At 41.8% G+C, this 17,282-nt stretch overlaps 1 long non-coding RNA gene across 1 annotated transcript; it reads left to right on the plus strand.

Annotated features, from left to right (window-relative positions):
- Positions 1-933: 933 nt before the first annotated feature.
- On the plus strand, positions 934-15,948 carry LOC309328357. The gene is made up of 3 exons (XR_014150812.1): positions 934-1,100; positions 2,210-2,318; positions 15,918-15,948. It is a non-coding gene; the product is annotated as an uncharacterized lncRNA (long non-coding RNA).
- The last annotated feature ends 1,334 nt before the right edge of the window (positions 15,949-17,282 follow it).

Genomic DNA, 17,282 nt, shown 5'->3' on the forward strand with positions numbered 1-17,282 from the left:
GAGGTAAAGGTAAAGGGACCCCTGACCATTAGGTTCAGTCATGAAGGACTCTGAGGTTGCGGCGCTCATCTCGCTTTACTGGCCGAGGGAGCCTGCGTACATACCTTCAAATCTCAGGCTTGGCTAGACAGGTATCCCTAGAGGGAGGGACAGAGAAAGATGGTGTCCCTACAGGGTACAGCTGGGGTGGGGATCCTTTGGCCCTCCAGATGCTTTTGGGCTCCAACTCCCATCAGCCCCAACCAGTATTACCAGTTTTCAGGGTTGGTGGGAGTTGTAATTCAACAATGTCTGGAGAACCACAGCTCTCCCATCCTGGGGACAGTGACACTTCAGGGTCATGTAGTCTAAATCCACAACCATGAGATCAAGAAGCTCATGCTCTGCCGACTGAGCTATCATAGCTATGTCCTCATCATCTTCTAAACAACGTCTTTAGCCTAATTACACTTTTAACACAGTATTTCACCTCAGAATGAGTTAGTCAACAACACAGGTTGCCTTTTTTTACTATTATAAACAGTACTTTTTGTTTCTAGTTAACGATATACATCTATAGATAGGGAAAAAGAAAACTCTTCGCCGCACCACATATGAATATCCACTATAATTTTTCTTAGAATCATTTTATTTACAGCACTCTAAAGTGATTTTATGATTAGGAAGGAAGGCTTCTCATATCCCTTTGTGTCTTTGGGCCTGAACTATGTGTTCTGGTACTGGGCACATAATTCTGGTTTTGGACATCCTCTGTCAGGGTGTTTTGAGAGGAGATGGCTCTTCACATTTGATGCCTCAGGGCTATCTGTTCCTTGCTGTTGATGCTCCCTAATTCACCTCTTTCCAACTTCTTCCCCTTGCCTCTCAGCTTCCCATGATCCTCTCTGGCCTTCACCATTTTTAGATCCAATTAGCCTCTTACGACTCATGTAGATGAATTCCAGGCCGACTGTTATCTGTAGCATTTATGGCTTCCCTTCTTCTGATATTCTGTCCCTTCTCCTTCGAAGTGTCAGTTTCATTTAGGGCTCTTTTAGCCCTCAGCAAAAAAGACAGTTTTGCTTGATCTAGGAGACCATTCTAGGAGCCCTACAAGTGAGGTGAGGGGCTGATTTGGGATGGGTTTCAGAAGAAACTCTCCTCCTACTTTCTGTTTGAGGCTGGGCAGTTTCAATGATAGCAATGTATCGGCTATCACGAGGAACCATAGCTGTAATTTTCCTTTCTTTAAATTAATTGGCTTTCAGCTAATTGTAGACTAGCAGTGGCCAAGCAAGACCAGAATCACTATTACTTATTAAATTTGTATACCTCCCTTCATCCATAGATCTCAGGTTCAACATCATAGTCACAAAAGGAGAATGTCACAGGGGCTGTGGCTTTCCTTGTACCAAACACCTTTCAGAAATATTGTAATTTTTCCTATATTTGTTGGCTTTAATGCCCGGGATGGACTTTTAGGGATGTAGTCAACTAAGTAGTTCCACACATGTAATACTGCTAGTGCAATGGGACTCCCCCACCACAACTCCTCTTATCCTTCCTGTGTCATTCGAAATTGAGGGTTGGGAGAAACCCTAGGATGGATTTAGGGGGGCATGGAGGAAAGAGAGGGGGAAAACATTCAACTGTGTGAGGATAAATCCTTCCACTGACAGTACTAGCCATTTTGCTTATGCGGAATACAGCCATTACCTTCTAAATAAGATTTGAATAATGTGCCTTTTGTTTCGTTGTAAAAAAAACCCAACACAAAACCTGTCAAGTCTGTAGATCATAGCAGAACAGAAATACGTATATAATATGGTGGTCACAGAGTTGAGCTATCAGAGCTCATGAAGCATTCATCTTTCAGGAACTAATATTATTCAGCTAATCTGTGCGTAGATTAGAGGGTCATAAACAGGGTGGTTGTTGAAGATTGACACATTCTGACGACAAAACCCTTACTCACCTGTGCAAACAGCCCCACAGACTCAGTTTGGATTAGCAATGTCAATTCTGTGTGTGTTAACAGCTCTGGGGATTAGGCGGAAATTCTTTAGCGGGTCTCCTGTCATTGACCTAATTTATCACTTCACACACAACCGACCAATTTCTCTTCTTGAGTGAGGCATGAACAAGACCATATGCTTGATATTCCTTCTGTTTCTGAAAAGCTGGCTTCGTGCCCTCATCTTACGCAAAACATTTCTGGAATTTCCCCAAGGATAACATCTGTGTTGTTGCCGCGTTTCCAACCGAGTGGAAAGGAGCAGCGCCCCAGCCGCTAAACCAAAATGTCCTTACGCATCGGGGTGATCCAAAAGCAACATAAAGTAGGAGATTTGGTCTTAATAATGACTGTGACAAAACAAAAGCTTACTTGTGTGATAAAACATGCTTACTCAGACGGCATTTTTCCCCACCTTACTTCAGAGACTTAGCTTTCACTCAGATGTTAAATGTGTATCTGGCCTGTACCAGATCAGACTTTGGGCTGGAGTTCAGATGACTGAACGCTGCTCCATACGATACTATTTCCCACAAGTTGAGCTAAATAAGGCTGCACAATAGTAAAGGTAAAGGGACCCCTGACCATTTGGTCCAGTCATGACCGACTCTGGGATTGCGGCGCTCATCTCGCTTTACTGGCCGAAGTAGCCGGCGTACAGCTTCCGGGTCATGTGGCCAGCATGACTAAGCTGCTTCTGGCAAACCAGAGCAGCGCACGGAAATGCCGTTTACCTTCCCGCTGGAGTGGTACCTATTTATCTACTTGCACTTTGACGTGCTTTCAAACTGCTAGGTTGGCAGGAGCAGGGACCGAGCAACGGGAGCTCACCCCGTCACGGGGATTCAAACCGCTGACCTTCTGATCAGCAAGTCCTAGGCTCTGTGGTTTAACCCACAGCGCCACCCGCGACCCTAAGGCTGCACATACACAGCCTTTAAAACACACAGCATCCCTCAAAGAATCTTGGGAACTGTAGTTTAAAGGTGCTGTGAACAGCAGCTTGGCGAGGGTTAAAATATAGTTCCCAGGATGCTTGAGGGGAAGCCATATGTATATGTGCTGGGGGTTTGTTTGACTTTTGAGTGGAGGGACATTCAACCATGAGAAACCCTACCTGTAGCTTGAATGGGATGGATGAAACACTGGTTGACCACCTCAGTATGAAGCAAAGGTTAAGTTACTTTCCAAAGACTACACCAGGGGTCTCCAATCCTTCGGGTGCACATTTGGAATTTGGAAAGAGTGCTGTGGGCATAACAGTGGGGTGTGTGTCCATTGAGACTGGTAAAACAGAAGCCAGCAGTAGATTGAGCCAGTTGAAATGACAGGCAGATGGTTGGTATATAATAATAATAATTTATTATGTATACCCCGCCCATCTGGCTGGGTTTCCCCAGACACTCTGGGCAGCTTCCCACAGAATATTAAAATACAATAGTCTAGTAAACATTAAAAGCTTCCCTAAACAGGGCTGCCTTCAGATGTCTTCTAAAAGTCTGGGAGTTGTTTTTCTCTTTGACATCTGGTAGGAGGGTGTTCCACGGGGCGGGTGCCACTACCAAGAAGGCCCTCTGCCTGGTTCCCTGTAACTTGGCTTCTCGCAGTGAGGGAACCGCCAGAAGGCCCTCGGTGCCGGACCTCAGTGTCTGGGCAGAATGATGGGGGTAAGGAAGAAGACAGACAGGCAGGCAGTGGTTGGCTCAGGGCAAACTGAGGGTGGTGGCTTCCTGCCTCCCCACCTGTCAGGGAACTGCCATCAGAGCCAGAGGGAGAGGGAGGGCTCCAGAGGGATTACGGAGAGCGTCCCGGGAGGGAGAGAAGCAGCCCATCTTCTGGGGAAGGAAATCAGCGTAGCACCAGTGGAGAAGGGGGGCAGATGGGGGAATCAGCGAGGTGGCTCCATGACTCCTCGCCGGAGACCAGCGGGGAGAGCATGGGTCCTCCGCTGCTCACACCCTCCCTGCGCATAAGGCTTCTTTGCAGGGAGAGTAGGCGGAGACTAGGCGTCAAAGAGCTTCTTTGCTGGAAGAAGTTCAAGAAACGCCCACTGACGGATTCTGCCAGTGATTGAGACAGCCACGGGTGAGTGGCTGTCCGGACAGAAAGGGTTCACTCAGGCAACCCAGCCAGGTGTGGCGCCGATTTACGCACGAGCAACCCCTAGAACCATTACACCACCCCACCCCAACAGTCTTGCATACATACATACTCTTTGCTTTCCCAAGGCTTTGGGACTGAAGTTGGATCCAGGAGAATCAAAACGCTCCCCAGAGATGCTCACCTGGTGCCTTCATCAAAAAAAGGTAATGGTAAAGGTAAAGGACCCCTGGACAGTTAGGTCCAGTCCAGTGCCGGATTTACGTATAAGGTAGACAAGCTATAGTTTAGGGCCCCACTCTCTTGGGGGCCCCAAAAAAATTTAAAGGAAAAAATCCTGGATGTACATTTCAAAAATATAAGAAAAAAAACAAATTAAAATACATATTTTGTTATGTGTAAATGGCTTTAGGTCCATAAATTACCATATAGCATATATTCAGCACAAAAAAACAGCGACAATTTGTTGTTGACAAAGGACAGCTGGGCATAAAAAGGGCCCCATTACTTTCAGTAGCTTAGTGGCCCAGTCAAAGGCCACTGGGGTTGCAGCGCTCACCTTGCTTTCAGGCCAAGGGAGCCGGCGTTTGTCCACAGACAACTTCCCAGGTCATGTGGCCAGCAGGACTAAACCGCTTCTGGCACAACGTGACACCGTGACGGAAACCAGAGTGCACGAAAACGCTGTTTACCTTCCCGCCACAGCGGTACCTATTTTTCTACTTGTACTGGTGTGCTTTTGAACTGCTAGGTTGGCAGGAGCTGGAGTTGCTTATGATATGATAGTGATTTTAGGCAGATCCCAGAGAGAGAGAGAAAGAGAGAGAGAGAGAGAGAGAGGATTCATAAGGATCCATGCCTCGGATCCATATCTTTGTTCCATGGCAGCACTGGAAAGTACCACATTCGTGACTGTGACAGTTAAGTCGATGGAGACAGATAGGCAGTTGGAAAAAAAAACCCATGTTGTTTCAAGAGGAATTTGAAGCAAGCACAATCTACTGCCAACTGGTCTTCTCAGTTGCAAGGAAACATTTAATATAGCCATTGTATGTTTAAAGGTCAAAATGAGTTACAGGCAAAATACAGTCGCTTGGCTTCTAGAAATAATTGGCTCTGACAGTACATTTTAGAAGATATACACGTACTGGCAAGGAAGTACATCAAAATAAATGTCTAAGCGTGCTTTTCCCATATTAATTATACTCCCCACTAGGAATGCGTTTCCCCCTGAGAGGGGAATCCACACAATAGTTTCGGTACAAACAATAGGCTGGAACAGCAAAACATGATACTGCAGATTTGCATATGCGAACGGGCTTGACCTGTTTGATACGGAACATATCAACATGCCGTGGATATATGAATGTATTGCCCCGCCTGACTTCTGTCTTTTTAGTGGTGACATATATATTGGCCTTTAGGCTAGTCTTTTCAGAAAATAATAATAATAATAATAATAATAATAATAATAATAATAATAATAGAAGATTGAGGCAAATACTCTACAGCAGGGGTGTCCAACTTGGGGAAACGATCTATCGCAGAAGACCAGGTCCCTGAAGGACTTGACATCCTTCTGCAGGGCCTGCAAGACAGAGCTGTTCTGCCTGGCCTTTGGTCCAGGCCCAGTTTGACTCCACTCTATGGGTCCCTGTAAGTTACCTCTTTGGCTCTTTTATCTTTTATCATGTGGGACCAACATGGATAGCTGGCCCTGAGGAATACTGGAGGTTCCCGACCCCTATGGTTGTAATTCGTGGGCAGTCATTTAATTTTATCCTGATTCTAATTTTTAAGCTATATTTTAATCAATTGTTTGATTGTGTTTTAATGTATTTGATGTTAGCCGCCCTGAGCCCCGTCTTGGCTGGGGAGGGCGGGGTATAAATAAAAACTTACTTACTTACTTACTTACCTACAAAAAGCTCCACTTCCATAGAAGCAGCAGCAAGTATTGTTCTAACATTCTCTATCATGTTCAAACATGTTTGTTGGGGGCACTTCCTATTGACAAAAGAGCTCTCTGAGCCTGTTAAGAAGCTTTGCCCTTTATTACTAAAGAAACTATTGTTTGTGATCCAAAATTAATATTACTAAATATGTCGATGGTGCCAATGCAGGTGTATTGTCAAAAGAATTGGTCCTATATATCAGGGCAGCCCAACTTTTCGTACCAAGTGGGTCGCAAGAGTATTTTGACGTGGAACCTGCAGTCTGCACATTGCCTTGTCGCATGCTGGGAGGGAGCGGGGCCAAAATTTGACACACACACCCCTGCCCTCCTGCTACCTTCCCAAAACTGAGAATGCCCTAACTAGGCTTTGGGAAGAAGGTGTGAGGGATGGGGGCAGGCCATCAAATGTTCCTGAGGACCGCCAAAAAAGGCCTTGTGCTGTAAGTTGGACCACCCTGTTATATATTATTTTAGCAGCACGAATTATAATCATAACTTGGTACCCCTCACTCTGGAATATAGCTGCAATGGAGAAAATTACACATAATTTGAGATTTCAACAAGGACTGGAACCTTCGGATACTTTATACGATTTGGAATTATTTTATGACATATACAGCGGAGCCATCGTTTTCAAGACAACCCCCGTTACAAGCCTAGAAAATCTGGAACTATACTTGAAGATCTGATGAAGGTGATTAACTTTGCAGTTGTTTAGTCGTGTCCGACTCTTCGTGACCCCATGGACCAGAGCACACCAGGCACTCCTGTCTTCCACTGCCTCCCGCAGTTTGGTCAAACTCATGTTAGTAGCTTTGAGAACACTGTCCAACCATCTCGTCCTCTGTCATCCCCTTCTCCTTGTGCCCTCCATCTTTCCCAACATCAGGGTCTTTTCCAGGGAGTCTTCTCTTCTCAGGAGGTGGCCAAAGTATTGGAGCCTCAGCTTCATGATCTGTCCTTCCAGTGAGCACTCAGGGCTGATTTCCTTCAGAATGGATAGGTTTGGTCTTCTTGCAGTCCATGGGGCTCTCAAGAATCTCCTCCAGCACCATAATTCAAAAGCATCAATTCTTCGGTGATCCGCCTTCTTTATGGTCCAGCTCTCACTTCCATACATCACTACTGGGGAAATCATAGCTTTAACTAGACGGACCTTTGTTGGCAAGGTGATGTCTCCGCTTTTTGAGATGATTAACTTTACTTGGCCTTTATTTTAACTTATGTGCAGCTACTCATTCTGTGTGCCTCTTTTGTAGTTTTGTTTCTCATCTTCTAATTTTCACCGGTTGCTATAATTGTCCTCTCTGTTAAAATCTTTACAAAAAGAATCAGCTTTCACCTTAGGAATGACAAGGAGACCACCTTTCACAAGAAGAGATAATTTATAAGCTTTTACTCCATCTTCAGGAACAGCATGTTTACCTGTTTCCTATGGAATAAATTGCAGGCTTGCATGAACTCTATCCGCCTCCATCTCAAAGAGAAGAAGAAACCTGAGCTGCTTTTTGAAATAACAGTTTTCTTTTAAGGACCTGTCATTGTTTTCTGATGAATTGTGCACGTTGCGGCAGGGGGAGGGGAAGCTGCGTATAACAGGAAATCGGAATCGTGAGTCACTTGCAAATATTTATTACCTGCCTATTTGTAAGATCTGAATTGACTTTTACGGAACTCTCGTTTCTAGGATAGGTGTGGAGGGAGTAGGGGAAATTCCTGCTTCAAAGGTCAAAGCCAGGACTCTGAACTGAGTCCAGAAACTAATTGGTAGCCAGCGCAGTTGTGCCAGAATTGGCCTAATATGTTCAGACCTTCTGGTCCCAGTCAATAATCTGCCCACTGGGTTCTGCACCAACTGTAGATAGATTCAAGTTATAAGAAAGGGGATTCTGCGTAAATATCAGGAAGAACTTTCTTGACAGTGGAATGGACTGCCCCCCCCCCCCCCGGGAGGTTGTGGACCTTCACCGGAGGTTTCTGAGCAGAGCTTGGATGGTCATCTGTCATGGATGCTTTAGCTGAGATTTCTGCATTGCAGGGGGTTGGACTAGGTGACTCTCGAGGTCCCTTCCAGTCAGTGTTAGAAATTAGTCAGGAGCCTACTATTAGAATGGGAGACGAGAGATGAAGAGGTTAAATCAGTTATGATTAAATGGGCACAAGATGGAGGTCACAACATTATGATGGAAGATTGGGTTAAATTATGGAAAACTGACTTAAAATTTACAGATTGTTCCCGATTCTAGAGATATAAAAATCACAGTAGGTTTAATATAACCTTTGCGATGTGTTTACGATAAAAAATGAAAAACTGCAGAATGGATTTAATATTCACATAACCCAAAACCGAGATGGAGGGAAGTCAAACGTTATCTATTGTTAATTAATGTTTGTCTTTTGGTTGGTTTAGGTGTTTTGATTTGGTTGATGTCTTCCTTTCTTTTTGTTTCTTTTTTTGGTATGTGTTGGCTATTTTTTTTTTCTTTCTTTGCTGTTGTTTGGTTAGAGAAAATGAATAAAAAGAAGTTAAAAATTTTTTTTACAGATTGTTCCCTATTGAAGGAGAATTACATGAAGATGATGTACAGATGGTACACGACACCAGTGCAGTTAGGGAAAATGTACAAAACTAGTTCAAATATATGTTGGAAATGTAAGGAAAAGGAGGGGACATTTTATCATATGTGGTGGGATTGTAAGGTAATTTTAAAAAATTGGGAAATGATATACAACGAATTGAAGAAAATGTTCCATTTAACATTTGTTAAAAAAACCTGAGGCATTTTGGGATTGTAGGGAAAGACCTGCCAAAAAAGTTGAAAAACATCTTCATGTATGCGACAACGGCCACAAGAGTTCTGGTAGCACAAGGATGGAAGACTGAAGAAACCCCAACTAAAGAATCATGGCAAGAAAAATTGATGGACTATGCAGAACTGGCAAAACTGACATATAAGCTACGGGACAAGGATAACTGTGACTTTAAGGATGAATGGGAACCCTTTACAAAGTATCTGAAGACGCAACAAAGCGAACTGGACTCCTTGGCAGGTTTTGAATAAACATTCACAAACTTTTTATTGATAATAATAATCAGCTAAATAGTTTGAGGATCTATACAACTTTGTAACATGCAGAAAACAGCATTCTTAGAGAAAACCAAAGACTGGAACAGAGGGAAGCCGGGGGGGTGGGGATGGGGGGGTGGGTTTTGTGTGGGAGGGGGGAGGGAGGAAAAATGGGGGGGCAAGGATGATATGTTTTTGGATAATATGTCTTGTTATAATTTTGAATTAAAAAAATTTAAAAAGAAGAAGAATTCAGTGTGATTTGATTTAATTACAATTGTTTTCTTTTTTCTGATTAAAACTTTGTTGTTTCTTTTAAACTTCAATAAAGCATAAAAAGAAAAGAAGAAAAGAAATTAGTCAGGAGCCAGGTGCATTTTGCTACTAACATGGGTTTAATTGTGGAGATCTCTGGATGCCAGATTGGCTTTGACATTGGTTCCTGCCATGTCAGATGGGAACCCTCCCAAGCTCCATCTGAAAAGCAGTTGGATCCATCAGCCTCCTAGAGTGGACCATTCTAATAGCTCCCACACCTCTACAGAAAGCCACTGAAAATCTAAAACTCATCAGAAGAGGACCCAACCATGAAAGATGCAGCCCTACCCATTTACAGAGGAAGGGCTGGGGGGGGGGGAACCCTAAGATGGCAAAGTTAACGTGCTTAATTAGAGAAAAATCAAAATTATTGACATTTATTCAGAACTGGAAACTTCTTATGGACTTCTTGCATGAAAGAGAAAGCAAACTTGTAATGTTGGGACATGGAGATTGAAACGGATACTGGTTTACAGAAGACAGAATGCTTGGATTTTATGAGTGAATATTATATTTAGCTGCAGGACAGAGAACCGGAAGTCATTTTATCTTTCTTTAATCTCTCCTTCTCTTCTTCTGCTTTCTCTCTCTCTTTTATTTTCGTTCTTTCTGCCTTTGCTCTTTTTTAGATTAAGAAGCTGTTTTGTTTGAGTGTATTATGTAAAGATACCTTGCCATGGGTATGAACCTTTGTATATTTTTTAATAAGTATATCAATCTATATCTATCTATCTATCTATCTATCTATCTATCTATCTATCTATCATCTAGCTATTTATCATCATCATCTAATCTCTATCATCTATCTTTATCTATCTATCATCTATCTATCTATCTATCTATCTATCTATCTATCTATCTATATCATCTATCTATCTATCATCTATCTATCTATCATCTATCTATCTATCTATCTATCTATCTATCTATCTATCATCTATCTATCTATCTATCTATCTATCTATCTATCTACCTATATCTATCTATCTATCTACCTATATCTATCTATCTATCTATCTATCTATCTATCTATCTATCTATCTATCTATCTATCATCTATCTATCTATCATCTATCTATCTATCTATCTATCTATCTATCTATCTATCTATCTACCTATATCTATCTATCTATCTATCTATCTATCTATCTATCTATCTATCATCTATCTATCTATCATCTATCTATCATCTATCATCTATCTATCATCTGTCTATCATCTATCTATCAAAAAAGAGAAGGATTCAACCAAGACAAGACATTGATGTTACAAATTCCCCACTCTGAGATCACCCTCTTCCTGCCCTGTTGAGAAGACCAGATCAGTGTGTGGCCTGCCACATGCATTGGGCAGATGACATATTGGGAGAGCCCCATGGTTGTCACAGCGATGATAAAGTTCAGCACCACCCCAGACTTAGTGACCACAATATGATTGTTGAGCTATTAAAGGGGATTAGGGGACTTGGAGCAAGACAGCAAATGGGTGGGGCTCCTCCCCCCACAGACAAAGCCAGAGTTTGGAGTAGTAGTAGTAGTAGTAGTAGTAATAATAATAATAATAATAATAATAATAATAATAATAATTTTTTATACCCTGCCCATCCGGCTGGGTTTCCCCAGCCACTCTGGGCGGCTTCGAACAGAAGATTAAAAACACAATAAAACATCAAACATTAAACACTTCCCTAAACAGGGCTGCCTTCAGATGTTTTCTAAAAGTCAGATACAGTGGTACCTTGGGTTAAGAACTTAATTCATTCCGGAGGTCCGTTCTTAACCTGAAACTGTTCTTAAGCTGAGGTACCACTTTAGCTAATGGGGGCTCCCACCACTGCCACGCAGCTGCTGTGCAATTTCTGTTCTCATCCTGAAGCAAATTTCTTAACCCGAGGTACTACCGTATTTTTCACTCTATAAGACACACTTTTTCCCTCCTAAAAAGTAAGGGGAAATGTGAATGCGTCTTATGGAATGAATGCAGGCTGCGCAGCTATCCCAGAAGCCAGAACAGCGAGAGGGATCGCTGAGCAGCGCTCCCTCTCGCTGTTCTGGCTTCTGGGATTCAGAATATTTTTTTTCTTGTTTTCCTCCTCCAAAAACTAGGTGCTTTTTATGGTCTGGTGCATCTTATCGAGCAAAAAATCTTTCTGGGTTAGTGGAGTCTGTAACCTGAAGCATCTGTAACCTGAAGTGTCTGTAACCCAAGGTGCCCCTGTAGTTGTTTATTTCCTTGACATCTGATGGGATGGCGTTCCACAGGGTGGGTGCCACTACCAAGAAGGCCCTCTGCCTGGTTCCCTGTAATTTTGCTTCTTGCAGTGAAGGAACCACCAGAAGGCCCTCGGAGCTGGACCTCAGTGTCCGGGCTGAACGATAGGGATAGAGACGCTCCTTCAGGAGTAAAGTTTTGGGGAGTGTTGTGAATTGACATTTGTTCTTCTGATTCAGCAGTAAACTGCGGGTTTTCCCAAGCAGTAGGACAAAATAAAAACCTCTCAGACCTGTGCCTTGAAATAACAGAATAATCAGAAGTGTGGATGAGCCCACTCTCTGGAATTCTTAGAAAAATCTGATTAGGTGCAAGTATCATTGGCCTCACAAAAGAAATCACTCTCTACCCTGAAACAACATGTGTCATCCACCCGGTGGATGACCGCCTTTGCTGCGTAGCTAATGAAACGATTCCAATTTTTAAAAGGACGCACAGACTACAAAGGTGTTCGCCTACGGAAGTTGCATCAAAATGGATTAGTTAAGAGCCCTTTAGTGCTGGGACTTCCGGGTTGGCGCCTCCGGCAATGGCTGAGCTCCTCCGATCAGGAGGAACTTACTCAGTGGAAAACAGGGTCTGACCGCCACGGCGAAGGCGGAGACCCATTGAAATCACAAGTGGGAAAAGCTTGTGTTCCTGGGATTCGGCTGGCACCTTTTGCGCCTCCCCTACTCGCGGGGAAACCCTGTTCTGGGGATCTGGAGCGACGTGGGGTGAGCGGCGTGGTGCTTTGAATCGACTGCTTTTTTCATGGAGTGAAGCCGCATTGCTGTTGCTGGAGAGCGCTGACTTTTTCCTGTGGACAATTGGATTTTAAACAACTACCCGTGAGTAGAATGGAAAATTGGATCTTTAAATATCTTAATTTGGCGCTGAAGCGGGAAGGTCATAAACAGGAAGATTAAATTTCCATCGGTTAAAAATACAGAACCCACCTTGGAGGCAGGTGAAGAGGGGGGAAGCTTTGAATTTTGAACTTAGTAAGCCTGCAGGAGTGAGGGGAAAATCAAATCACCTCAGCTCTGAAACTGGGAACGGGCTGCCAGATGACATTTGGGGAAAGTTCGTTGACAGAACGGATTTGACAGCTAGCTGAAATAAGAGCAAGATACTGTTTCCATTGCCCTCTTCTGCATTCAAAATGGAGGAAAAGTAATCGAAAATCGAAACTTTGTTAATTGCTTGAGCTGTGCTTGAAAGAACTCATACAAGTGGAGACTGTTTCCCTCTAGAGGGAGCTTTTGAAACTGTTACAGGAGTGTAACTGGGGGATCTCCAGCTGCAAGATAAGGATTCTGAGAACCAGTGATTGACCTTCGACTATTCAAAATGTTGATAGAAGAAGATATTGTGACTCTATTATGCAAAATAAATCATTCTCTGGAAGAGTGTAATAAAAAGACGGATGCCACGACTTTTAAAGTTGATAACTTGGAACAGAAAGTGACTAATTTGATACGAGAAGAGAGCATCAACACAGGAATAATTCAGGACTTGGCACAGGAACCTACTTTGGCAGAACAAATGGTGGAGGAAAAGGCGAAAGCTGTTGTTTTTGAACCTAAAATAACACAAGTGGGACTCTTAGTTTTACAGAAGCAAATTGAGGACTATAAATTGAGGCCTTTTATGATTGAATATAGAAAAAGTCAGATTTCGAGGATTGGTTCCCGGTTTGGACTGAAGAAGGAAAGTCGGAATGATCCCTCTATCCAGGGATTAATTGATTTCTGGGACATGGACTTGGAGGAGATTGAAGTTTTGGGGGCCTTTGGATTTGGAAGAATCTTGAAATACGACCTGAAACACTTTATAGACCCTAGCTTCAACTATGGAAATCTGGCTGAACTGTCCAGAAGGAAGAAAAATATTGTTAAGATGGAGTTTTCTCGAGATTTGCTCTCTAGCATTAAAGAATATGAACAAGATCGGCAGAAGGGACCTGGAAAAGAGTTAAGAGCCTCGGACATAAGATCTCCAGGTTGATGGACTATATGGAATTGACGGAAAGGACTGGCAGAATCTGAAACCAGGGAGAGGAGTTGATGGAGGAAGATTGAAAAATGTAAAGTTTATATATAGAAATATTGCAAAATTAATGAGTGATAGAAAATTGGTGGATTGATATTTTATGGATTTAGCAGAAATGTTATAAGGAGTTAAGTATTTTAGTTTTAATGTTAAAATAAGGTTAAAGGGAAAAAAATATGTTATGTATAATATGATAGAGAATAGAGAAAGATGGAAAGGATTTGCTGAAACAGCTAGTAGAAGTGGAAAACAAAAAGGGAGGTGAGAGGAGGTCAAGGAAACAAGGGAATGAAAGAAAGAGTTTCGAAAAGGAGGAATGTACCCGGTAGTTTTTTGTTTGTTTGTTTTTAATTGTTTTTGATTTGTTTTATTTAGGGTTAGGGTTAGGGACTGTGGTTTTTTTAGTTTAGTTTATAGTGATTAGGTTGTGTTTTGTACCGTTTTTATGTTGTATTCTATTGTGTATATATATATATATATATATATATATATATATATATATATATATATATTTCTGTTCTTTTTTCTTTTGTGTTTTTTTCTTCTTTGCTTCTGTTTTCTCTTCTTTTAAAAGTAATAAATATTATTTTTTTTAAAAAAGAGCCCTTTAGTGCTCTTCAGACTCAGCCACCAGTCGTTTCAACAGAGCTTGTGTAGAAGGACGTTTAAGTGGATTGTGCTGTGGGGTTTCCTTGTGTTCTTTGTATGATTTAATGTGGCTGACAAAACTCGTTTTCTCAAGAGTTGGCCGAGGAATGTGAAACTGAAATACTAACAATCTTGCTCTCTAGCTTGACACAAATGCAAGTTCCCTAGCCCCGCAAAAAAACTAACAAAAAACAGCTTTGGGAATTTTGTGGGGAAATTACCCAAACGCTTCTGGAAAACTAGAAATCTGTTTAGGAAGTTTATGACTGTGTGAGAAGCATACGTATTTGCTGAATTCTTCTTAGCATTAATCATGAATTCATTGAAGCAACTGAGCTGAAACATCAGTTAATATGTTAACCACTGCAGCTTCAAGCGGATTTATAGAGTTAGCAGAAGCAAACTTCATTCTTAGGGTAAATTTGTAGCTATTACCTCCTTGGTTATCAAGGACTTAGAAAAGATTGTGATTGGCTTCTTTTTTAATAATCTTCTAGCGGCCATTAAGGGTGTCCCAGAGATTCAACCCTAAGATATCATTTTGGCTACTGAAATGAAAAGTCAATTAATGTGTTACAACTGCAGCTTCCAAGGAATTTGCTGCTGTTTCATTATTTAGCAAAATGATTGTTACTTACTAGAACAAAAGACTTATAAGGGGCTTACAGAAGGCAGCCTAAATTACTCGTTAGAAACACCAACAAAAACATTAAAAGCAAATTACTCTATCTATCTATCTATCTATCTATCTATCTATCTATCTATCTATCTATATCTATCTATCATCTATCCATTGTGTGTGTGTTTGTTTGTTTGTTTGTTTGTTTGTTTGTTTGTGTAATTTTAAAATGATGGGGAATAAATTGGTAGCTAATATTTAATCCTAGATCCCTATGTGATGTATGGAAGTGAGAGCGGGATCATAAAGAAGGCTGATTGCCGTAGAATTGATGCTTTTGAATTATGGTGCTGGAGGAGACTCTTGAGAGTCCCATGGACTGCAAGAAGATCAAACCTCTCCATTCTGAAGGAAATCAGCCCTGAGTGCTCACTGGAAGGACAGATCCTGAAGCTGAGGCTCCAATACTTTGGCCACCTCATGAGAAGAGAAGACTCCCTGGAAAAGACCCTGATGTTGGGAAAGATGGAGGGCACAAGGAGAAGGGGACGACAGAGGACGAGATGGTAGGACAGTGTTCTAGAAGCTACCAGCATGAGTTTGACCAAACTGTGGGAGGCAGTGGAAGACAGGAGTGCCTGGCGTGCTCTGGTCCACGGGGTCACAAAGAGTCGGACACGACTAAACGACTAAACAACAACAACAGTTCCCTATGTGTGTAGGTGAAGAAATAAAGGAATACAGCTTCCTGCTTGTATTCAAAGCACAGGCATGAACAGACTCTCCAGCGGGAGATTTACACGAGGAGTTTTATTGCAAAGTGATGTGGAAGCGCGGGGGACTGAATTTAAGATTGGAAAAACGAGAAACTGATAGAAATTAACATAACTGTCCATCCCTGTTCCTTAGAGCCTGGAGCAGCATTCTACTAGAGGACAACTGTGAACAGGCCCATTCCTGCTTGGAAGTGAGGCGGCTGCGCTGCAACATTTTGTTGTAGATCCAACCTGCTTTCTCTAGTTGTGACCTCAGTTGAAAATAAGAGACTTCCCAAATAATAAGGTCGTGGCTGGTTTCTGTAGGCTTGGTCAGGGGGATCTGTAGGTTGGTAAACACAAGTAATCCTGCTTTTTAAGATGCTGTCTAGGTTTGTCATTGCTTTTCTCCCAAGAAGCAGGCGTCTTTTAATTTCGTGGCTGCTGTCACCATCTGCAGTGATCGTGGAGCCCAAGAAAGTTTGTAAATTACAGGGGAAAGGGGGCTGGGGAACAAAAACTGGGGTGGGGGTGGTATTGAAAGGGCTAGAGCCTTGGTTGTAAAGCACATCACTTTCATTTACTTGCCAAATGAATTTCATTTACTCCAAATCAAATGAATGGAATGACTCAAGGATCTTAATAGCAAAATACTGGAAAAAACGATTTAACACCAACAAGAGACGACTGGAAGTTAGAGTTGTGCGAGTACCCTGAACTCGCCAAAACGACAGAGTTAATTAGAAAGCACTCAGAATATAAGGTTAAAAAAGAATGGGATTGCTTTAAAAATTATCTGAAAAACCATGGTTCCAATAACAACACTTGGTTTTGTTTAGATTAATTTCGCAGAAAGGGAATCCCCCCCCCCCGATTTGTTTGGATAAACAATTAAATACAGATTATTTAAATGCAATAGTGGAGTTGAAACCACAAAGAGATAGAGGGAAGTCAACAAACTCATAAGGGACTCAAAGCAGAATGAAGGTGACTTCTTTATAGGATTTTGTGTACAGAATATTCAAGTTATGGTTTGTACTCCTTAAAGAATGTTGCGAATGATAAATAATTTTTCTTTGCTTGTTTTATTTTGTTTTGTTTTCCTTCTTTTTTCTTTCTCCTTTTTCTTTTTATTATTTTTCATTATTTTCTTTTTTGTTCTAGATATTTAAATATTCTCACTATATAATTTGCACCAGTTTTTTTCTTATTGTAGAATATGTAGTTTTAGGTTCAATTTATTATTGTTATTCTTCTCTTTGTACATTTCAAAAATGTAATAAAGTATTAAAGAAGAAGAACACAAGGTGTTGTGTTCAGAGTCCATTTTTGTGGGGAAAGGTAGTTGTGAACTCGCTGGTCAAATGCCAGAAAGCTGGATGAACCAAACCTAACCATCTCCATGCTTCTAGAGGCTTCAACCCAGATGCATCTCGTGAAACCTGAGGTCATCTTGCATCATATCCCAGAAATCGCACTGATGAAGGCCTGCTGAATTAATGAAGAGAATTTTTATCAT

Source organism: Podarcis erhardii (assembly GCF_964252035.2).
Source record: "Podarcis erhardii genome assembly, chromosome: 13".
NCBI lineage: Eukaryota > Metazoa > Chordata > Lepidosauria > Squamata > Lacertidae > Podarcis > Podarcis erhardii.